The following is a 21,173-nucleotide window of genomic DNA, read 5'->3' as shown; positions in this document are numbered from 1 at the left end:
TGAGGACAGGACCCCACACAGCCCTTTGGGGAGACAGAGAGAGAGTATGCCAGCACACACCAGAGCGCTATATAATTTTGGGATTAACACTATATTGAGTGAATTTTTCCCAATAGCTGCTTGTATATACAATATTGCGCCTAAATTTTGTGCCCCCCCTCTCTTTTTAACCCTTTGAGCCTGAAAACTACAGGGGAGAGCCTGGGGAGCTGTCTTCAAGCTGCACTGTGAAGAGAAAATGGCGCCAGTGTGCTGAGGGAGAAGCCCCGCCCCTTTTTCAACTGACTTTCTCCTGCTTTTTCTGGAATACTGGCAGGGGTAATTTTACATCTATATAGCCTCTAGGACTATATATGATGTAGATTTGCCAGCCAAGGTGTCATATATTGCCCTCAGGGCGCCCCCCCCCCCCCCAGCGCCCTGCACCCTCAGTGACCGGAGTGTGAAGTGTGCATGAGGAGCAATGGCGCACAGCTGCAGTGCTGTGCGCTACCTTGGTAAAGACCGAAGTCTTCTGCCGCCGATTTTCCGGACCTCTTCTTGCTTCTGGCTCTGTAAGGGGGACGGCGGCGCGGCTCCGGGAACGAACACCAAGGCCAGTTCCATGCGGTCGATCCCTCTGGAGCTAATGGTGTCCAGTAGCCTAAGAAGCCCAAGCTAGCTGCAAGCAGGTAGGTTCGCTTCTTCTCCCCTTAGTCCCTCGATGCAGTGAGCCTGTTGCCAGCAGGTCTCACTGTAAAATAAAAAACCTAAAATAAACTTTCTTTCTAGGAGCTCAGGAGAGCCCCTAGTGTGCATCCAGCTCGGCCGGGCACAGAAATCTAACTGAGGTCTGGAGGAGGGTCATAGTGGGAGGAGCCAGTGCACACCAGATAGTACCTAATCTTTCTTTTAGAGTGCCCAGTCTCCTGCGGAGCCCGTCTATTCCCCATGGTCCTTACGGAGTTCCCAGCATCCACTAGGACGTCAGAGAAATCCTAAATAGGTTTTTGGATGTGCAGGAGCGTACTGTGCAGATCTGTTACAGCGATGTCGCTTGCAGTGCCCCAAAAGCTGCAAAATGACTGACATGCTGCTGGTGTTTGGGGGCTGCGCCAGGGAGCGTTCTACTTGTAGACCCTATTCTCTGGGCATGCAAAGCCATTGGTTGCATCCTTGGACACAGCTTCACTGGCCCTGGCAGTGTTATTTTACCAGAAATCCTGAGTAACCTGAGGGCCCATGGTCATGCAGTTGATCTGATGCTGCATCTTCCTACGCAGCATCAGATCACAGAAGCTGGCAGTGGGGGTCTTTTTATTAAGATGCCTCCTGTGGCTCTTGCATATTTTAGCACAGCTGCTGCCATTATCGTCCGCCACTGGATTAGCCCCAGAGTACAGATGATTAATTGTCAGGGGTACAAGGAGTACAACCAAGTCAGAAATCCAGAATAAAGTACTATTCTCAAAGTTTATGTGTAAAACCAAATTCCTATTAATACTGAGCAGGAAACTAGTTGGGATTCTGGTTCAGCACTCACTTGTGTCATACTCTGAAATCCCTGTAGGTAATGTTCTGACTAAAATAGCTATCATGTAGACAGGTGAGGATTGGCTCACCAGGTAGATTCCTGGTAGGTTGACGTGTCTGTGTGGCCTGTTTGCTTGTTGTCATGTGGCCCCACTCCCCACATAACAGGCAGCCCACCGCACTCAGGGGGTGATTCAGACTTGATCGTAGATATGCACATCTACGGTCAGCTTCCTTGACATGTGGGGGGGACGCCCCGCATGTCAGGCCCTACCCCGTCGTACAAGTACAAAAGCATTGCACAGCGGCAATGCTTTTGTACTTCAGGAGTAGCTCCCAGCCAGCGCAGCTTCTGCACGCTGGCAGGGAGCTACTCGTCACTGCCGGGGTCGCAGCAGCTGCATGTGATGTCATGCAGCCGTCGCGGCCCGGCCACCCCCCAATGATCCTGGCACGCCTGCGTTACCCGGACCGCACCACCTAAACGGCGGCCAAACACCGCTGGCCCGCCCCCTCCCGCCCAGCGACCACCTCTGCCTGTCAATCTGGCAGAGGCAATCGCAGGGTCCGGCTAAGACAGCTGTCGGCTGTCTGCCATGCGCCGCCGCATGCGCACTTCAGACCTGATTGCAGCTGTGCAAAAACACACAGCAGCGGTCAAGTCGGAATTAGCCCCTCAGTACACTGCATTGTCCGCAATCATTCTGTTATTCCGTTTCCACAGTACAGCAACTCTGCTATCCAGTGATGCTACCATGGCTACACGGTATGTGTGATATCTGCCCAAATTTTAAGGGGCCACTATTAGTTCCCAATCTGCCCCTGGTCTCAGACACAACTACAGCAAAAGATGCAAGGTAGGCTGCAATTGCATACAATCAGGCCCTATGAGGAGGGATCCCCTCCCACTCAACAGACCCCACCCCTTCATGATGTAACCCTCCCCTACTCTGAGGGTAACTAAAGTGCCTCCACCCAAGCTAAATATATATATATATATATATATATATATATTTGTGTACAGGCTTGCTTGGGAAAGCCTAGCGTTAATGTGTGATGGGTATGAATGTGTAAATATATTACTATTGTTTAAATCAAGCATATAATTATACCTTTACTCTTCTTCTAGGATCTTCAGATCGAGCTGGAACATGTATGAAACATCTTACAGGTAAGTACCAGAATGTTTAATAAAATTGGCTAATGTAGCAATATTCAGACATTTCATTACAATTCAATTCCAATTGATAAAACAGCTAAATTGATCACTAAATATATTAAGAAGATAACTATACAGATATCCTTGCATGCAGTACAAAAACTAGTATGAATAAAACCCTGCTTGTCAAAAAATACCTCAACATCCAAAGCATCTAATTACCCGGGTAATAAAGTTTAGGTAAACTGCAGTTACATACAGTATGCATATGCCCTTGGGGCCCATATTGAAGTGCACTGGAATTGTACATAACTGGTAGTCTCTTCATTAGAGTATTCAAAAGCTACTTGCTGTGGAAATCCTAAACCTCCTTTGTTGAACTGTATAGCTGTGTACTTTATCTAGAAACACAGTTTCAATTTTCAGCTGTGTGGTGTTTTCCTCAATGTTTTACTGTAAGTTTCCTGAGCAACACTGTATCCTTATATCACATGGCCCAGAGACAGTCATTTACACACCAGCTTAGCTCCTGTCCTATCAGTCACTGCTCTGCTGCTTCTCTCAACTTTATATAGGACTTCACTCTTGTTTTACCAATAAATGATACTTTTCTGTAGGTATACAGCTTACTGTCCTCCTCTTGGTGACATGGAATAGCTCTCCCCCGACTCACATCAATAGGGGAGTAAAGTGTCTCAGTCTCTAGCACAGTCACAGTCGCACAGTCTCTGGGCATGGATACTATATGATGCGACGGCTGATACAATGTTAAGATAGTAAGCCAGTAGTCTGTCTCCTCTGAAGGCTGCTTTCTTTAAGATAACACTGACACCTTCATATGCTCAATGACACTTTTTTATATTAATTATCAGTTGGTTCAGGGTGCTTTTACTGCCTGCATTTATCCTTCTTCTGCCTGTCTTCCAGTACTCACTTTGGCAATATACTGTATATGTGTATAGCTCTGCTATCAATGTCTATGGGGTGTTCTGTGCTCTCTAGTGTTCATTTAATTGTCTGTCCCACAGCACTCACTTTACTGACAGGTATCAATCAGGCCAATAGGGTGAATTCCTCATCTTGTGTCATCCGCCTAAGCTCCGTCTCGGAGCGGAAGCCCGCCTCTCTCTCCTAGATTGTCATTCACTAGGTCGCTCCGGGTTCACCTCTTAACACCGCATAAGCACCTAAGCACCCTGGGCATCTGGAAGCGCTGACCGCATCTGGTGTGGTATCTCCGTGTCTCTCGGTCGCTGCTTTATCACTGACAGTCCTGCTGTCGTACCTCCCGTGCCTCTGCCGGTAAATCAACTGCCTATAACTGCCTCTTTTCCCCGCAGCTGCTTCTTATATCCTCTCCATCAGCCGGCTCATCCACCTTTTTCAACCCTTCTCCTGTCTCAGGCCCTGGGCCCTTAACATCTGCACGTGGGTTTCTAGAGCCTTCTTCCTCTACTTCCCCACCAGGGCAGGCTTATACTACATACAACAACCTGTCATATTATAATAATCTATACAATCCATACAATATACACTGCTCAAAAAAATAAAGGGAACACTAAAATAACACATCCTAGATCCGAATGAATGAAATATTCTTATTAAATACTTTGTTCTTTACATAGTTGAATGTGCTGACAACAAAATCACACAAAAATTATCAATGGAAATCAAATTTATTAACCCATGGAGGTCTGGATTTGGAGTCACCCTCAAAATTAATGTGGAAAAACACACTACAGGCTGATCCAACTTTGATGTAATGTCCTTAAAACAAGTCAAAATGAGGCTCAGTAGTGTATGTGGCCTCCACATGCCTGTATGACCTCTCTACAACCCACACAAGTGGCTCAGGTAGTGCAGCTCATCCAGGATGGCACATCAATGCGAGCTGTGGCAAGAAGGTTTGCTGTGTCTGTCAGCGTAGTGTCCAGAGCATGGAGGCGCTACCAGGAGACAGGCCAGTACATCAGGAGACGCGGAGGAGGCCGTAGGAGGGTAACAACCCAGCAGCAGGACCGCTACCTCCACCTTTGTGCAAGGAGGAATAGGAGGAGCACTGCCAGAGCCCTGCAAAATGACCTCCAGCAAGCCACAAATGTGCATGTGTCTACTCAAACAATCAGAAACAGACTCCATGAGGGTGGTATTGAGGGCCCAACGTCCACAGGTGGGGGTTGTGCTTACAGCCCAACACCGTGCAGGATGTTTGGCATTTTCCAGAGAACACCAAGATTGGCAAATTCGCCACTGGCGCCCTGTGCTCTTCACAGATGAAAGCAGGTTCTCACTGAGCACTGAGACGTGACAGAGTCTGGAGATGCCAAGGAGAACGTTCTGCTGCCTGCAACATCCTCCAGCATGACCGGTTTGGCAGTGGGTCAGTAATGGTGTGGGGTGGCATTTCTTTGGGGGGCCGCATAGCCCTCCATGTGCTCGCCAGAGGTAGCCTGACTGCCATTAGGTACCGAGATGAGATCCTCAGACCCCTTGTGAGACCATATGCTGGTGCGGTTGGCCCTGGGTTCCTCCTAATGCAAGACAATGCTAGACCTCATGTGGCTGGAGTGTGTCAGCAGTTCCTGCAAGACGAAGGCATTGATGCTATGGACTGGCCCGCCAGTTCCCCAGACCTGAATCCAATTGATCACATCTGGGACATCATGTCTCGCTCCATCCACCAATGCCACGTTGCACCACAGACTGTCCAGGAGTTTGCGGATGCTTTAGTCCAGGTCTGGGAGGAGATCCCTCAGGAGACCATCCGCACCTCATCAGGAGCATGCCCAGGCATTGTAGGGAGGTCATACAGGCACGTGGAGGCCACACACACTACTGAACCTCATTTTGACTTGTTTTAAGGACATTACATCAAAGTTGGATCAGCCTGTAATGTGTTTTTCCACTTTAATTTTGAGGGTGACTCCAAATCCAGACCTCCATGGGTTAGTAAATTTGATTTCCATTGATAATTTTTGTGTGATTTTGTTGTCAGCACATTCAACTATGTAAAGAACAAAGTATTTAATAAGAATATTTCATTCATTCAGATCTAGGATGTGTTATTTTGGTGTTCCCTTTATTTTTTTGAGCAGTGTATGTATATCAATTATCTACTTTAATTACCCTATACCGTGAATATGTAATGGTGTCCCGTTCCAGAATATTCATATATTTAGACATGTGTATAGTGGCTACAATGAGACTGCACCCCATTAGGGCTGCTTCCATAAATTTCCCAGGATGGCTTTCCATCCCAATCCGCCCCTGCATGTAGAAGTGACTGCTCTTGAAATGTAGTTGCTCTTATTCAAGTGTTGGTGGTTTGCTTAAGAGACCTGGAACTAATTCTTTCCCTGCCTGCTGTCATCACCTCCTCAGCCTAAACCCCATACACATTGCTGGCTCATCAATCACATCACTGGTATCCAAATGTGGGATTCTGCTGCTGACAACTTCATTACATTAGCAATTTAAAACTTTAAACCATCTGTAAGTGATGAATCTTTATTGTGTAGATTAAGATCTGTGGGGACAATTTATGAAGCACTACATATACAAAGATCAAATCAGTTTTAGTCCTGCTGTGTACTGATTTGTGCAATTACACCTAGATTTCTACTAATGGGCATAGGTTTGCCAAGGGGCAGAAATTTGCACATACCTAGAGTTTGGTGGATTATGAGTTTTCATTGCAAAGTATAGAGTAGATCCAGTGATGTGTCTGGTTTTGTGGCGCTGTACAGAAATGCCATCTCCTGTGATGAAGTGTCACAACAGTTGGGCACCTACATTTTACCTTGTATTAAATGACAATGGCTACTGCTGCAAGTCAGCTCTTACCACACTACATTCTAGCCTATCACTCGCTCCTAATAATGTGGCGTAGAAAAGTATATGCATACCCAGGCAGACATCTGAACAAAGAATATTAAGTTTTTTCAAAATAATTTACCAACAAGCCTATAGTACATTTTCCAAAAGTTTAACAATCACACCTTAAACCTACAATACAACATAAAGAGAACAACCACTGGGATAAGCCAGGCTCAGCCGGCTCAATGCTCCTCCCTTCTATCACATGTTTATTCTGCTCATGCGCAGTGCCTAAAAATAATCAATTTACTACATACCTTAACAATGGTGCTTATATGAGGAGTTCTTTGATAAATCATGATAAAAAAAGTATTTTCTTTTTACTGTAATATAATATGTGGCAATAAGAAACGATCGTTTACAGGGCCAGGCAGTGCAAATTTTTAGTATAGTCCCATTAACCTCTCGTTAACCTTACCTATCCTTGACCGTGGTAATAACTGGATAACACAAAAGGGTAGGAAGTCCTGGTTCATGCACTGTGATAGACGATGTGCAGCAATGGTTAGGCAAATGTAACCTAAAATGAGATAAAAGGGGTGTTCCCTGATTTGTACCACTGGACTGGATTTATACGGCAGTATCGCTGTATTTATACGGCAGTACCACTGGACATATAAGGCAGTATCACTGGACTGGATTTATACACCAGTATCACTGGATTTATACGGCAGTACCACTAGACATATACGGGAGTATCACTGTAATTATATAGCAGTATCACTGGGCGTATACGGCAGTATCACTGGATTTATACGACAGTACCGCTGGACATATACGGCAGTATCACTGGACATATACAGCAGTACCACTGGACATACTATATACAGCGGCACAGGGACGCCACCACTGGACTGATGCATGATAACACAGCACCACTGCAATGGACTGGACTTATACAGAAGCACTGGACATATGGCTTCAGAGGACACCACCACTGTGACTGGACTGATGCAGCACAATACACCACCACTGGACTGATGTAGCACAACACAACACCACTGGACTGGACTTATACAGAAGCACTGGACATATGGCAGCAGAGGACACCACCACTGTGACTGGACTGATGCAGCACAAGACACCACCACTGGACTGATGCAGCACAACACAGCACCACTGGACTGGACTTATACAGCAGCACTGGACATATGGCAGCAGAGGACACCACCACTGTGACTGGACTGATGCAGCACAATACACCACCACTGGACTGATGCAGCACAGGGACACCACCACTTGACTGATGCAGCACAACACAGCACCACTGCACTGGACTGGACTTATACAGAAGCACTGGACATATGGCAGTAGAGGACACCACCACTGTGACTGGACTGATGCAACACAAGACACCACCACTGTACTGATGCAGCTCAGCACAGCACCACTGGACTGGACTGGACTTATACAGCAGCACTGGACATATGGCAGTAGAGGACACCACCACTGTGACTGGACTGATGCAGCACAAGACACTACCACTGCAATGGACTGGACTTATACAGCAGCACTGGACATATGGCAGCAGAGGACATCGCCACTGTACTGATGCAGGACACTGAGGATGGAGACACGTCCTCTCGCTACACTCTCCAATGCCAGAGTGAAAATGGTGGCAACACGCGGCTCCTTATATGGAATCCAAACCCTGCGAGAATCCGACAGCGGGATGATGACGTTTTGCCTCGTTCTAGTTTCCGAGTCAGGCGGGAAAACCCGAGCCGGGCTCGGGTAGTGAAGTCCGGTAGGGTTTGGTTCTCAGGGAACCGAATCCACTCATCTCTAGTTGCTGACAGTGATTTGTCACTGTGGAACAGTACTGCATGGCCAAGCTATTATGCTATTAGAGGGAGCCATTTTGTACCTCTGCCAAACTACAGCAGGAAAGCTCTGCATATTTTAGCACATAGAACAGAGGTTATGTGTTCACTTTGACATACTCTGGGTGGACCATCAAAGTGCACTAGTTCAGTGGTTCCCAAACTGGGTTGTGTAGCACCCTGAGTTTCCTCGGTGCACTTACAGGGGTCCAGGCAATTTAAATTATTTATGGTCAATGTAATAGGCAAAACCAGTGTTTGTGGCTTCCAGTTATACAATATGGGGACAAACAGAAGTGAATCCTGTCCCTCACCACAGGACCTGTTCTGCACATGCGCGAATGGGTCCTGTTACGTTGGAAGCAGGACGATAGCAGACTGTTAGTGTTTGACAGTCTGCTGCTGTTCGGGCGGGTGAGGAAGTGGCAGCGAAGTCCTCTATTTGTAAAAACGGGGGCGTGATGCCACCGTTTAGGGGTGGGAAAAGATCAGGGATCTCCGGCAGAGAATGGAGATTTCCTGGCCTCTGTGATGGGTGGCTTGCGCAACAGTGATAGCAATTCTAACCGAACCTGAATGACCCTCAGGATGACATACTGTATAATAAAAATGTACTTAATTTCATATATATATTTTCATTTCTAAACAAGAAACTTTTGTCCTAGGGCTGTCATGACATTTTTTTTTAATACTCTAGGGCGCTGTGAATTAATATGTTTGGGAACCACTGCACTAGTGTAAAACCTTTTTTATTGTTGAATATTTAGTTACTATAGATGGAGCTCTCTGAGGCTTAGTACTCGGCATGGTGGTCACAATTGCACTTGTATCGTGCACATGGAACTAAGGGGAGATGTATGATGAGTCGTTATGGGGATGAAATGGTATCAGTGTACGTTATGTGCGCTGATCCCTTCTCCCCATGTTTGACAGTGTGCGGAACATGACAGGTGCACTCTGCACCCCTGCCTATATCAGCACTGCTATATACAAGATATGCAGGGTAAAGTATGAACAGTCAATGGCACTGACCTTTCCGAGACATGCAGCTATCAATTTTGACAGCTGCAGGTGTTGTTACTCTAATGCTGGGACAGGCAGTGAGTTAAATGGCTCAGGAGGCACTGGCAAGTACCAGAGTCAGATTTACACACAAGGGTACATGTGGGCATTATACACAGGTGCAGCAGTATAAACTCTTGGAAATTTGCTAAGTTTTGATCAGAGATGTGCAGATAAAATAGATGTCATACTTTTTACTTCAGAGTTTCGACTATAAAAATTATTAGACTAACACAAAGAAGATATTTCTAATATATTCTTAGTATTTTTCATATACTTTAGCTATTCAAAACTCTGGCATATACGTTAGTATGACAGGAAAGGCTCTGCCTCACCTTACCACACGTCACTACTCTAGTGTCTATGATTGACAGGTAGGACTTCCAGTAGGAAGTTACTACTAGTCACAGTAAAGCCAGTGCAGTCATGTGGAGTGGGATGGTGGATTTTACCTGGGGGGGATGCAGCCCATAGGTAGGCCCGCCATCAGGGGGGTGCTGCAGGCACAGCCTTCCCGGGCCCGGCCTCTCTGACAGAGAGGGGAGGGCCCGGGCCGCTCATGCTGCTGCCCGCTCGCCGCCGCCTGCCCGCAGCCACCGTCCGTCCGCCGCCACTGCCTCTCTGTATGTGTCCACTGCCCAGCGCAAGCAGGCTATTGAAAATGACCCTCTTAAGATGGCCGCCGCTTCAGAGGAGACAGTTATTAAAGATACTAGAGGAGGCTATAGTATCTTTAATAACTGTCTCCTAGGCGGGCATTTTGGGAGGGACATTTTCAATAGTTTTACAAGAAGCAGGCTGCTGAACAGCCTGCTGCGGCGGCAGGGAAGGCAGGAGGACGAGCAGAACCCCTGAAAATGATTAGTACCCCATTATAGGTACTGGGGCATTAATGTGTGGGGCATTGAATAATATGATGATGGGGCATAGGAATTATTATTTTTAAATATGTATTTATTTTTTATTTTATTCATATATTTTTATTTATATATATATATATATATATATATATATATATTTGTACCAATGGTGCCCGGCACTCCTGGTCCTGCTGATGCCAGTTGCCTGGGTGCCCTCCGTGCTGATTAAGACGTGTATTCAGAAAACGCCGTCTTTTTTTCTGTATATATATATATATATATATATATATAATATATACAGTGTATATGTGTGTGTGTGTGTGTATATAAATATATATATATATATATAACGAGGGTTAGGAACGGCGGCACTCAGGAATAAAAACACAACCACAGCCAGTAGTATCAGCCAACGTTTCAAAGCATGTGCTTTTTCGTCAGGGCAATAACAAACATTAAAATAAACTCACATTTATAGTGCTCCCCCTCACCGTCAAAGTCCGCGCCTCTGTCTCCACTTCCGCTATACGGGCGCTCACTTGTGATGTCACCCAGTGCGCCCATCACCATAACAACCAAATCAACATAAATACAAATAATTCTACACGTAATCAGTTGCATGAGAAATCTCTAAATCAGCTACTTCATTCTAGCACATGTCCTGCATCTTAAATGAGAACTACAACCTACTAAGATATTCACTGTAATAACACATATATATCATTAGGGTCAGATATAGCCAGAAGATCAAATGAAGCAATTGTACCCAGTTTGTTCATTTAGCCCCCGTGGACTTAATGTGTCCAAACGGAATATCCAGCGGGACTCGCACTGTAATAAGCGTTTAGATCTATTCCCACCTCTCACCAGCGGTGGTATATGATCAATGATCATATGTTTTAATGCGGTTGGCGAGTGACCAGCCAGGGCAAAATGTCTTGCCACTGGTTGGTCACTATTACCAGCCAGCACAGCTTCCCTTATTGCATATCGGTGTTGACCCATTCTAACTTTAAAAGCGCATTCTGTTTTCCCGGTGTAATATTTCCCACATGGGCAGATTAGCACATACACGATAAATTTGGACATGCAAGAGAGTCTGTGTTTAATTTTAAATGTCTGACCAGTGAATGGATTTTTAATGGTGTCTCCCGTTTGCATGTATCCACAAGTGACACAACCAGTGCACTTGTAGCAACCATTCTTTGGTCTCCCCAAGAATGTGGCAGGTATTTTTTTATCAAAATTAGTTATATCATTATGTACGACATAATCACGTATATTTCTTCCCCTGGAGTAGCCACACATGATACGCTTATTAGTCATACTGGGTAGTTCTTTATCACTAGATACAATGGGCCAGTGAGACCGAATCGCTTTCCTCACCTTATTGCTCGCAACATTGTATCTGTTGGGCCAAATTATCTTGTTGGTAACATTCCTTTTAACTTTAGGTTTTAAAGTGCTTTCTCTGGGTATAGACATAACCTTATTTTTAAGCTCAATGAGGGTTTGTTTGTTATAACCTCGAGCAACAAATTTATCTATCATAAGGTCTAGTTGGGCAAAGGCATCACATTCATCCGTACAAATACGTCTCACCCGCAAGAACTGAGAAAACGGTAATCCCTTCTGAATAGTGATTGGGTGATGACTCTGTGCACTAAGCAACATATTACGGTCAGTTGGCTTTACATAAAGTGAAGTTTTGATCTCACCCTGTGTCAAGCTAATTCTCACATCAAGAAAATCAATCATTGATTTATCAATTTTGTAGGTAAGTTTAACGGGGCTATTACTACGATTATGATTTGATAATATACTTTCCAGGAATTCAACGTCACCTTTCCACAACAACAGCATATCGTCTATAAAACGAGTATAATAGACGATATTCTGTTGAATTTCGTGGGGCCATGAAAAATATGTCTTTCTCCACTGAAATCATATATGCATTAGCGTATGCCGGGGCGACCGACGTCCCCATGGCACACCCAGATACTTGGAGATAATATTTCCCATCAAAATAGAAATAGTTTTTACTCAACACCATTTCTAGCAAAGCACAGAAAAAATCGATGTTTGGCCCTTTATACCACACATTATTGGTAATAAGTCTCCTGGTGGCTGCAATCCCCTCACCGTGAGGAATGCAGGTGTATAACGAGCTCACATCTATGCTACATAGTATGCACTCAGGGGGAATGTTGGTTAAATTATTCAATTTAATCAGAAGATCAGTGGTGTCTTTTAGAACACACACTGAGTTCTGAACACAAGGCTGTAAATAGGTGTCAAGATATATGGACACTGGCTGAAAAATAGACCCTCTGGCCGATATAATCGGCCGCCCGGGAGGGTGCTCCAAATCTTTATGCACCTTCGGGAGCGTATAAATTAAGGGCTTAACAGGAAACTCAGTTTTAAGCAATTTAGTTATATCACTCGAAATAACCCCCACATCAACAGCATCTTGCAACATTTGATCAAGCAATCTTTTGTATTCTAGGGTAGGATCAGTAGTTAAAGGACGGTATACAGAGCAATCAGATAACTGACGTAAAATCTCCTGCCGGTAATCTACTAGGTCCTGTATAACCACTGAGCCCCCTTTATCCGCTGAGCGGATAACTATATCTTTTCTTGCACTTAATGACTTTAATGCTTTAAACTCTGCTCCGGTTAGATTGGAATGTCCCTTATAAGATCTAGTTTCAGCAGTGTCAACAGTGGAATCCAGCATCCTAATAAAGCTCTTTATAGAGGCATTGTTCGAGTTAGGATCAAAGTTCGATCTTGGGCTTAATTTCTTTAATTCACTTGGTATAGAGTTCTCCCCTTCTGTAGGCAGACGTGATCCGAAGAATTCCTGGAGCTTTAGTTGACGATTCAGTTTAAATACTTCAGTTTTCCATAAAAATGGATCAAAGGTGGTAGTTGGTACAAAACTAAGTCCTTTCATTAATACTTGGGATTCTTCAACAGTGAGTGGGACTGAGGATAAATTAAATATTAATTCCTGGTTGGCAGTGGCGTTTTTTTGCGTGCCTCGCTTCCACTGGCCTCCTCGTCGGTTGTATTTACGTTTGCTGCACGGTATTTGGCCCGTGTCTTCATCCCTAAAGGGAGTGACTTGAAACGCTTTCCTCTTCTAGACCCTTGATCACTGTCACTGGCAGAGGTGACAGTGTCTTGGGTGGACTTGTAATTGGAGTTGCGTCCATATCGTCGACCTCCCCTCAGATTTTGCTGGGATGTTTGGGCTCCACCAGTTAACCAGCCATAGACATTGTTAGATTCATAGTCATTGTTAACTTTAGTGAACTTCTCACGTTTGTATTTAAGTAAGTCACGTTTGTAATCTTCAATTTGTTTGGACAATTTTTCTATCCAATTACATGACTTGTCATCCAATAGTGTCTGGGTGTGCAACGCTTCAAAAGCTTCAACCTTGACTTTGGTAGAATTCATTTCTCTAGTAGCCTCCTCTATTACCAGAAGTATCAAATCAAGGGAGCATTTGTTTAAAATGGCACACCATCTTTTACAAAAGGCCACATTGTGTCGACCAATGGTCGGTATGTTCCTGACCCGGAACCCACGGGGTATTTTCTTTTCTTTAAAGTATTCTGAAAGTGTTGCACCATGATAATAAAAATCAACCTCCCGTTTCTTCAATCTAAATAAATCTCTGTAAATGTCTTTGGCAGGAATGCTAGTCACGTCAGAAAAAATGGCACCTTTGTATACTATGCCTGCAGCATCTATATCAGAAAATGACAATGTCTCTCCAATATCAAGTGCAACACGTGTGAATTGATCATTCATATTGATTTGAAGTTATTCAGTGGTTTTAAAAATCAAACTCAATAATTAGATGTTATAGTATCACCACTCAGGTGTAAACACCTTATGAGTCGAAGAATAAAAATCAATAAAACAGCAAGACGAGAGCCACAATACAATGAACAAATTATTGCAAGGTGCCTTGACTAATTAGTGTGATAAGTCCCTTAGCACTGGGACGTTCACACAATACAAAGTCTGCAAAAAGTCCGGCACTCACTGTTACTGGATATACTGTCCCCGTTGCCTTCCGTGAATTACAGCTCACACTGTTAATGTAACGAGGGTTAGGAACGGCGGCACTCAGGAATAAAAACACAACCACAGCCAGTAGTATCAGCCAACGTTTCAAAGCATGTGCTTTTTCGTCAGGGCAATAACAAACATTAAAATAAACTCACATTTATAGTGCTCCCCCTCACCGTCAAAGTCCGCGCTTCTGTCTCCACTTCCGCTATACGGGCGCTCACTTGTGATGTCACCCAGTGCGCCCATCACCATAACAACCAAATCAACATAAATACAAATAATTCTACACGTAATCAGTTGCATGAGAAATCTCTAAATCAGCTACTTCATTCTAGCACATGTCCTGCATCTTAAATGAGAACTACAACCTACTAAGATATTCACTGTAATAACACATATATATCATTAGGGTCAGATATAGCCAGAAGATCAAATGAAGCAATTGTACCCAGTTTGTTCATTTAGCCCCCGTGGATTTAATGTGTCCAAACGGAATATCCAGCGGGACTCGCACTGTAATAAGCGTTTAGATCTATTCCCACCTCTCACCAGCGGTGGTATATGATCAATGATCATATGTTTTAATGCGGTTGGCGAGTGACCAGCCAGGGCAAAATGTCTTGCCACTGGTTGGTCACTATTACCAGCCAGCACAGCTTCCCTTATTGCATATCGGTGTTGACCCATTCTAACTTTAAAAGCGCATTCTGTTTTCCCGGTGTAATATTTCCCACATGGGCAGATTAGCACATACACGATAAATATATGAATGATCAATTCACACGTGTTGCACTTGATATTGGAGAGACATTGTCATTTTCTGATATAGATGCTGCAGGCATAGTATACAAAGGTGCCATTTTTTCTGACGTGACTAGCATTCCTGCCAAAGACATTTACAGAGATTTATTTAGATTGAAGAAACGGGAGGTTGATTTTTATTATCATGGTGCAACACTTTCAGAATACTTTAAAGAAAAGAAAATACCCCGTGGGTTCCGGGTCAGGAACATACCGACCATTGGTCGACACAATGTGGCCTTTTGTAAAAGATGGTGTGCCATTTTAAACAAACGCTCCCTTGATTTGATACTTCTGGTAATAGAGGAGGCTACTAGAGAAATGAATTCTACCAAAGTCAAGGTTGAAGCTTTTGAAGCGTTGCACACCCAGACACTATTGGATGACAAGTCATGTAATTGGATAGAAAAATTGTCCAAACAAATTGAAGATTACAAACGTGACTTACTTAAATACAAACGTGAGAAGTTCACTAAAGTTAACAATGACTATGAATCTAACAATGTCTATGGCTGGTTAACTGGTGGAGCCCAAACATCCCAGCAAAATCTGAGGGGAGGTCGACGATATGGACGCAACTCCAATTACAAGTCCACCCAAGACACTGTCACCTCTGCCAGTGACAGTGATCAAGGGTCTAGAAGAGGAAAGCGTTTCAAGTCACTCCCTTTAGGGATGAAGACACGGGCCAAATACCGTGCAGCAAACGTAAATACAACCGACGAGGAGGCCAGTGGAAGCGAGGCACGCAAAAAACCGCCACTGCCAACCAGGAATTAATATTTAATTTATCCTCAGTCCCACTCACTGTTGAAGAATCCCAAGTATTAATGAAAGGACTTAGTTTTGTACCAACTACCACCTTTGATCCATTTTTATGGAAAACTGAAGTATTTAAACTGAATCGTCAACTAAAGCTCCAGGAATTCTTCGGATCACGTCTGCCTACAGAAGGGGAGAACTCTATACCAAGTGAATTAAAGAAATTAAGCCCAAGATCGAACTTTGATCCTAACTCGAACAATGCCTCTATAAAGAGCTTTATTAGGATGCTGGATTCCACTGTTGACACTGCTGAAACTAGATCTTATAAGGGACATTCCAATCTAACCGGAGCAGAGTTTAAAGCATTAAAGTCATTAAGTGCAAGAAAAGATATAGTTATCCGCTCAGCGGATAAAGGGGGCTCAGTGGTTATACAGGACCTAGTAGATTACCGGCAGGAGATTTTACGTCAGTTATCTGATTGCTCTGTATACCGTCCTTTAACTACTGATCCTACCCTAGAATACAAAAGATTGCTTGATCAAATGTTGCAAGATGCTGTTGATGTGGGGGTTATTTCGAGTGATATAACTAAATTGCTTAAAACTGAGTTTCCTGTTAAGCCCTTAATTTATACGCTCCCGAAGGTGCATAAAGATTTGGAGCACCCTCCCGGGCGGCCGATTATATCGGCCAGAGGGTCTATTTTTCAGCCAGTGTCCATATATCTTGACACCTATTTACAGCCTTGTGTTCAGAACTCAGTGTGTGTTCTAAAAGACACCACTGATCTTCTGATTAAATTGAATAATTTAACCAACATTCCCCCTGAGTGCATACTATGTAGCATAGATGTGAGCTCGTTATACACCTGCATTCCTCACGGTGAGGGGATTGCAGCCACCAGGAGACTTATTACCAATAATGTGTGGTATAAAGGGCCAAACATCGATTTTTTCTGTGCTTTGCTAGAAATGGTGTTGAGTAAAAACTATTTCTATTTTGATGGGAAATATTATCTCCAAGTATCTGGGTGTGCCATGGGGACGTCGGTCGCCCCGGCATACGCTAATGCATATATGATTTCAGTGGAGAAAGACATATTTTTCATGGACCCCGAAATTCAACAGAATATCGTCTATTATACTCGTTTTATAGACGATATGCTGTTGTTGTGGAAAGGTGACGTTGAATTCCTGGAAAGTATATTATCAAATCATAATCGTAGTAATAGCCCCGTTAAACTTACCTACAAAATTGATAAATCAATGATTGATTTTCTTGATGTGAGAATTAGCTTGACACAGGGTGAGATCAAAACTTCACTTTATGTAAAGCCAACTGACCGTAATATGTTGCTTAGTGCACAGAGTCATCACCCAATCACTATTCAGAAGGGATTACCGTTTTCTCAGTTCTTGCGGGTGAGACGTATTTGTACGGATGAATGTGATGCCTTTGCCCAACTAGACCTTATGATAGATAAATTTGTTGCTCGAGGTTATAACAAACAAACCCTCATTGAGCTTAAAAATAAGGTTATGTCTATACCCAGAGAAAGCACTTTAAAACCTAAAGTTAAAAGGAATGTTACCAACAAGATAATTTGGCCCAACAGATACAATGTTGCGAGCAATAAGGTGAGGAAAGCGATTCGGTCTCACTGGCCCATTGTATCTAGTGATAAAGAACTACCCAGTATGACTAATAAGCGTATCATGTGTGGCTACTCCAGGGGAAGAAATATACGTGATTATGTCGTACATAATGATATAACTAATTTTGATAAAAAAATACCTGCCACATTCTTGGGGAGACCAAAGAATGGTTGCTACAAGTGCACTGGTTGTGTCACTTGTGGATACATGCAAACGGGAGACACCATTAAAAATCCATTCACTGGTCAGACATTTAAAATTAAACACAGACTCTCTTGCATGTCCAAATTTATCGTGTATGTGCTAATCTGCCCATGTGGGAAATATTACACCGGGAAAACAGAATGCGCTTTTAAAGTTAGAATGGGTCAACACCGATATGCAATAAGGGAAGCTGTGCTGGCTGGTAATAGTGACCAACCAGTGGCAAGACATTTTGCCCTGGCTGGTCACTCGCCAACCGCATTAAAACATATGATCATTGATCATATACCACCGCTGGTGAGAGGTGGGAATAGATCTAAACGCTTATTACAGTGCGAGTCCCGCTGGATATTCCGTTTGGACACATTAAGTCCACGGGGGCTAAATGAACAAACTGGGTACAATTGCTTCATTTGATCTTCTGGCTATATCTGACCCTAATGATATATATGTGTTATTACAGTGAATATCTTAGTAGGTTGTAGTTCTCATTTAAGATGCAGGACATGTGCTAGAATGAAGTAGCTGATTTAGAGATTTCTCATGCAACTGATTACGTGTAGAATTATTTGTATTTATGTTGATTTGGTTGTTATGGTGATGGGCGCACTGGGTGACATCACAAGTGAGCGCCCGTATAGCGGAAGTGGAGACAGAGGCGCGGACTTTGACGGTGAGGGGGAGCACTATAAATGTGAGTTTATTTTAATGTTTGTTATTGCCCTGACGAAAAAGCACATGCTTTGAAACGTTGGCTGATACTACTGGCTGTGGTTGTGTTTTTATTCCTGAGTGCCGCCGTTCCTAACCCTCGTTACATTAACAGTGTGAGCTGTAATTCACGGAAGGCAACGGGGACAGTATATCCAGTAACAGTGAGTGCCGGACTTTTTGCAGACTTTATATATATATATATATATATACTGTGTGTGTGTGTATATATATGTACATATAGATATATATATATATATATATATAATTTATTTATTTATTATTATTATTATTATTATTGGGGGGGGGGGGGCTGCTTATTTGGCCAGTCCCGGGCCCCATAATTTCTGATGGCGGCCCTGCCCATAGGTAATGTCCACTACTGCAATTAACCCAAGTGTGTGTGTGTACATGTATACGTATTTAGAGCAGACCAGATGGGCCAAGTGGTTCATATCTGCCATCATATGCTTTGTATTCCCATAGCAATAAAGCGTTAACATCCACTAAAATACCAGTTCTCTACATCCAAAATCTCACTGCATGCCCCGATTGTTATAATCAATGGCATAGCGCCCACCTCTGAATCAGGTCTTATATCTCCAAAATATATTTCATTTCTTTTAGAATGCAGATTTCAAAAGGTTAAAAAATGAAGCATAAAATAAAAACAATTAAACAAATTGTATACACTACAATAACAAAACCTTTAAGAGGGTAAAAAACATAAAAGAACACAACAAAAACCCTGAAGTGTCTCTTAATTTATTTTCCTTATGTTCTGCTAACATGAAAAAGACTTTACAATTGCGTCTTATCATCTTTAATGTGTGAATTTCTTCAAACCAGACTAATTTTTTTGACATTTGAAACGTAGCAGGCAGCACAGATTTCTCCTGTTATTTCAGCACAGAATACACACGGAATATCTAAGTAAAACGTCTGAAATTGCTGCACCTATTCAATTGAAACCATTCAGGAAAATTGTAAATAGTATTAAAAAATGGAACACTATTACATAACGGTGTAACCAAGACAAGATCCCATCGCATGTTACATATATTAGTTATAAATATTTTACTGGAAAGACTTTACAATATTACAAATACTGCTATTTTCAGTAGTGACGTCCTGTATGGAGTACAGCTAAGGGGATTTCTTTGCACTTTACCAGCTCTCACCTTTAAGGCTTCAAGCCCTAGGAAATAAAATAATATGAAATCTTAGTTGGGTGTACAGTTTCTGCTGGTGTTAGTCATATAAGAATGCAACTTTGTAATGTAATAATGTTGACAGAAGAAACAGGTGACTCAGCAATTTTTACCATGAATCAAATGAAGTAAATTATTCTGGAAAAAAAAAGAGAAAGAAAAAATAAAGGGAAGTAATAATGTGCTGAGTGATTGCACTATATATGCAGTAACTCTAAAAATGATTCATCCCTGGAGCTTGACTTAACACTTAGTTCTGATAGACTTATCTCTGTTCTGCCCCATTACAATTTAGATTGAATTGCCTGCCACTGAGACTACTCATCAGCCAAATAACTCCTTATCAGTGAGCAAAAGTAAAAGAAAATAACTGGATTGCCTCCTGTAGGCCTGGCTACCTCGAGCCAATGTGACCTTAGCTTGCACTTTCTGCAATTGCTGAATCCATCTTTGGTGCCCACACTCTGTGGCCTGTCTGTTATCATACTCGCCATCATTTTACACATAAAAATCGTTACAAATTAGGAAAGGGGGCATGGCCACGGGTAAAGGGAGTCAAAACTCGGTACAGACCAGAGAGAGTTTGGCTGTTCGGAAGACATTTTTGAGAACCCTAAGCCCAGCACCTCAAAGTACACTTTAGCAGATTCTGCCCAGGTACTATCACTGATCTACGCTACATTGATTTAATACTATACTAAGGGGCTCATTTGTAAACAAGTGATAAAACACATTGTGAATGATAAAACTCAATGCATATGATAAATACTGCTCCAACTAATCAGCTCCTGTCATGTGTTTGAAAAATGACAGTTGGGAGCTGATTAGCTGAAGCACTATGTATCATATGCAACAGGTTTATCAGTCACAGCGAGTTTTAGCACTCCTTGATAAAAGGGCCCCTAACTGTGCTGTAGGGGGCTCATAATTACCAATCACAGTGTCTGTGCATTATTGCTGCCCTGGTCAGTTGCAAACACACTCTATATTGTGACTTGACACGTTGGTTGTGACACCTACCTGTGTAATCAGCCAGACAAAAAGAAAATAAGAAGGGTATTCTTCGCCTTTTATCAACCATTTTTCCTTATTTTGGAGAGTACGAATAGTGTAATGGTTAGCATTACTGCCTCACAACATTGAGGCCATGGGTTTGATTACCACCATGGCCCTAACTGTGTGAGTGCTCGAGTCTTCAATTTCCTCCCACAATCCAAAAATATACTGGTAGGTTAACTGGTTCTCAACAAAAATTAACCTTAGTGTGTAAGTGTGTGTTTGTGTGTTTGTATGTATGTATGTATGTATGTATGCACAGTACATGGGCTGACTAGATGGTTGTTATCTGCCATCAAAGTCTATAGCAGAGGTTCTTAAACTCGGTCCTCAGGACCCCACACAGTGCATGTTTTGCAGGTAACCCAGCAGGTGCACAG

The 21,173-nt window shown here is 43.1% G+C and overlaps 1 long non-coding RNA gene across 1 annotated transcript in view; it reads left to right on the top strand.

Annotated features, from left to right (window-relative positions):
• Positions 1 to 21,173, top strand: part of LOC134935532 (uncharacterized) — a 148,056-nt gene that overhangs the window by 68,784 nt on the left and 58,099 nt on the right. Inside the window, exon 3 of the long non-coding RNA XR_010180228.1 lies at positions 2,642 to 2,683. This is a non-coding gene — a long non-coding RNA (uncharacterized LOC134935532). The remainder of the gene's footprint in view (positions 1 to 2,641; positions 2,684 to 21,173) is intronic.

This window comes from Pseudophryne corroboree, chromosome 6 (genome assembly GCF_028390025.1).
Source record: "Pseudophryne corroboree isolate aPseCor3 chromosome 6, aPseCor3.hap2, whole genome shotgun sequence".
Classification (NCBI taxonomy): domain Eukaryota; kingdom Metazoa; phylum Chordata; class Amphibia; order Anura; family Myobatrachidae; genus Pseudophryne; species Pseudophryne corroboree.
This window is presented reverse-complemented; position numbering and strand designations above follow the sequence as displayed.